Below are 4,169 nucleotides of genomic sequence, written 5' to 3'. Positions count from 1 at the left end.
CGACTGAGTTACATGTACTTTATTGACCTTTTATTTCATATATTGACATTGTCTCCTATGTACACTCACAGGGCCCTACACACACCCAACACACACACAACACACACACACACACACACGACACCACACACACACACACACACACCACACACACACACACACACACCCACACACACACACACACACACACACACCACACACACACACACACACACACCCTCACTCCATCTGCTCACTCACACATAAAATGCACATCCATTTATACTGACTTACCCACCCGCAAGCTGCTGCTACTCTGTTTATCTTCTATCCGTTCCTAGTCTCCTCCCTCTATACATATCTACCACCATCACTATACATATCTACCTCCATCACTCAGTATCCCTGTCTCCTCCCCCTAACATATCTACCTCCATCACTATACATATCTACCTCCATCACTCCAGTATCCCTGTCCCTTCCCCCCTATACATATCTACCTCCATCACTCCAGTACCCTGTCTCCTTCCCTCTATACATATTACCTCCATCACTCCAGGATTCCCTGTCACCTTCCCCTGTATACATATCTACCTCCACTCTCACTCCAGTATCACCTGCTCCTTCCCCCTATACACATCTACCTCCATCACTATACATATCTACCTCCATCACTCCAGTATCCCTGTCTCCTTCCCCCTATACATATCTACCTCCATCACTCCAGTACCCTGTCCCTTCCCCTATACGATATCTACTCCATCACTCCAGTATCCCTGACATTTTAATATGGTACCTGACCCTGTATATAGTACCCTACCCCTATACATATCTACAACTACCTCCAGTATCCCTGTCACCTTCCCCCTATACTATCTACCTCCATCACTCCAGTATGCCCTTTACATGTTAATATGTTACTGGAATGAGTTTTTACATTATTTCTGATATAAACTCAGCAAAAAAAGAAATGTCCTTTTTCAGGACCCTGTCTTTCAAAGATAATTCGAAAAATCCAATAACTTCACAGATCTTAATTGTAAAGGGTTTAAACACTGTTTCCCATGCTTGTTCAATGAACCATAACAATTAATGAACATGCACTGTGGAACGGTCGTTAAGACACTAGCACAAATTAAGGTCACAGTTATGAAAACTTGGACACTAAAGAGCCTTTCTACTGGACTCTGAAAAAACACAAAAAGAAAGATGCGCCAGGATCCCCTGCTTCAACATCTGCGTGAACGTGCCTTAGCCATGCTGCAAGGAGGCATGAGGACTGCAGATGTGACCAGGTAATAAACTGCCGATGTCCGTACTGTGAACGCAACAGCCGCTACAAGGAGACAGGACGGACAGCTGATCATCCTCGCATTGGCAGACCACGTGTAAAACACCGCACAGGATCGTACAACGAAAACATCACACTGCCGGACAGTACAGGATGGCAACAACAACTGCCCGAGTTACAGTAGGAACACACAATCTCTGCATCAGTCTCAGACTGTCCGCCAATAGACAGAGAGGCTGGACGAGGGCTTGTAGGCCTGTTGTAAGGCAGGTCCTCACCAGACATCACGGCAACAACGTCGCCTATGAACAAAAAACTCACCGTCGCTGGACAGACAGGACTGGCAAAAAGTGCTCTCACTGACGGTCTCGGTTTTGTCTCACCAGGGTGATGGTCGGATTTGCGTTTATCGCCGAAGAATGAGCGTTACACCGAGGCCTGTACTCTGCGAGCGGATCGATGTGGAGTGAGGGTCCGTTAATGGTCTGGGGCGCTGGGTCACAGCATCATCGGACTGAGCTTGTTGTCATTGCAGCAATCTCAACGCTGTGCATTACAGGAAGATATCCTCCTCCCTCATGTGGTAGCCTCCTGCAGGCTCATCCTGACATGACCCTCCAGCATGACAATCCACCAGCCATACTGCTCGTTCTGTGCGTGATTTCCTGCAGACAGGGATGTCAGTGTTCTGCCATGGCCAGCGAAGAGCCCGGATCTCAATCCATTGAGCACGTCTGGACCTGTTGGATCGGAGGGGAGGGCTAGGGCTAGGGCCATTCCCCCCCAGAAATGTCCGGGAACTGCAGGTGCCTTGGTGGAAGAGTGGGTAACTGCAAATTTGGTGCAGTCCATGAGGAGGAGATGCACTGCAGTACTTAATGCAGCTGGTGGCCACACCAATACTGACCGTTACTTTTGATTTTGCCCCCCCCCCCCCCCTGTTCAGGACACATTAATCCATTTCTGTTAGTCACATGTTGGTGGAAGTTGTTCAGTTTATGGCTCAGTTGTTGAATCTTGTTATGTTCATACAAATATTTACACACGTTAAGTTTGCTGAAAATAAACGCGTTCACAGTGAGAGGACGTTTATTTTTATACTGGTTTATTATGCTTACTTACTAACTACATTTTTGTGTATTTCCTATTTTCTAATCTTATTTCTCATGTGTGTTTCCTAGTGTTACATTGTTATTGATTATTGAATTGTTGGTTTTGAGTTCGCAAGAAAGGCATTTCACTGTACTTGTTCATGGACATTAAAATTTAATTCTTGTAACAGTCAGGTCAAAAGCCCAACTCCCCCCCCCCCCCAACACAGATAATCTGGATATTTAGAGGATTTAACAACTCCCAACTTGGTTATTTTCTGCCCCGGAAGTTTGCTGAACACCACACTCAAGTTTAACCAGTCATGGTTGAGTCTTTTTAAAGAGAGGGATCAGTGTATGAATCTCTCTGTGTGGTTCGTAATCACTGGGTAAAACATCATGTATTTTTGACACCGTGAATCCATTACACATTAATGACAGTGGATACACTTGCACTTTGTGTTTTTTGTCTCCAGATGAAGTTGTTTTATTGCATACTGATGAATGTATTTTGTTGGAACTGTTTGTTTGTTTTGAACCAAAAATAGCCCCCCCCCCCCCAATCATGGAAGGGTCCTCTATTGTTTAGTCCAGAGCTATTTTGGGGGGGTTGCCCACCCAGTCCCAGTCCAGTCAGCTGAAACAGTGTGTAACACTAACCAGGTCAGTGGTCAGAGCTTCACTTCACACAACACGCGTTATGCATAAATCTCACATCCGCTGAGACGCAGATGCAATGCAATGCGTTCATGAATAAGCTAGTTATGCGCGTGGTGCGCGCTAATAGCGTTTCAAATCGGTGACGTCACTCGCTCTGAGACCTTGAAGTAGTGGTTCCCCTTTGCTCTGTCAAGGGCCGCGGCTTTTGTGGAGCGATGGGTAACGATGCTTCGTGGTGACTGTTGTTGATGTGTTGCAGAGGTGCGCTGGTTCCGGCCCGTGTCGGGGCGAGGACGGTCTAAAGTTATACTGTTACACGCATATAGCCTTCAAAAACGCTGACGCATTCACTTGAGATGGATGCATTGAATACAATGGTTGCGGAAGAGCAGGGCGATGGCCCGTGCTCATTGGTCCTCCTGATTCTTTGTGGTTAGATCTGGTAACCAAGAGGCTTGTATGGTTCGTATGCTTCGTATGCTTCGTGCTTCGTATGGTTCCGTATGTTGTATTCGTAGCGTTCGTATGCTTCGTATGCTTCGTATGGTTCGTATGTTCGTATGCTTCTATGCTTCGTATGGTTTCAGTGGAGGTGCCTGCAATGCCAATGATTGTGGGGTTGCTTTCCGCTGGGGACCACCCATACGAAAAAGTGGAAAAAAAAAAAGTGTCTGCTAAGTTGCGTATATTATTATATGACATAGTATTTTTCTTTCACCAGCTGCAGTCAGGATTTCATATGTCTGTTTGGCCTGTCTTTATGTAGGACGTTTACAGTCTTTCTATTCAATCTAGACACCCAGCCTCTATTTGGAGACACCACCTGAGACCCAGCCTCTATGTGAGACACCCACCTCTTATTGTCGACACCCTAGCCTCCTGATCTTGCGAAGCTCCACCACCCTGACCTCTATCGTAGACACCCAAGCTCTATTGAACGACACCCAGCCTCTTATCATGCTAGACACCCAGCCTCCATTGCCATAGCTAGCAACCTCAGCCGCTTTGTATGACAACCCAGACCTCTATTGTATGACACCCAGCCTCCATTGTACACCACCCAGCCCTATTGCAGCCAACCCAGCCTACTATTTTAGACACCCAAGACTCTATTGGAGACCCCAGCCTCTATTGTACGCACACCAGCC

At 46.6% G+C, this 4,169-nt stretch overlaps 1 long non-coding RNA gene across 2 annotated transcripts in view; it reads right to left on the bottom strand.

Moving 5' to 3' along the window:
- The window catches only part of LOC139025389 (uncharacterized), a 2,891-nt gene extending 2,040 nt beyond the window's left edge, over positions 1-851 (bottom strand). Inside the window, exons 1-3 of one of the 2 annotated variants that reach the window (XR_011476961.1) lie at positions 822-851; positions 624-700; positions 411-479 (exon numbers count right to left, since the gene is read on the bottom strand). This is a non-coding gene — a long non-coding RNA (uncharacterized lncRNA). Of the gene's footprint in view, positions 1-410; positions 480-623; positions 708-821 lie in introns of those variants that run through there. The other variant, XR_011476960.1, reaches the window with a different exon arrangement.
- Between the last annotated feature and the right edge of the window lie 3,318 nt (positions 852-4,169).

This window comes from Salvelinus sp. IW2-2015, unplaced genomic scaffold, assembly GCF_002910315.2.
Source record: "Salvelinus sp. IW2-2015 unplaced genomic scaffold, ASM291031v2 Un_scaffold2606, whole genome shotgun sequence".
Lineage (NCBI taxonomy): Eukaryota > Metazoa > Chordata > Actinopteri > Salmoniformes > Salmonidae > Salvelinus > Salvelinus sp. IW2-2015.
Note: the sequence above shows the minus strand (reverse complement) of the source record. Positions and strands in the feature narration are given on the sequence as shown.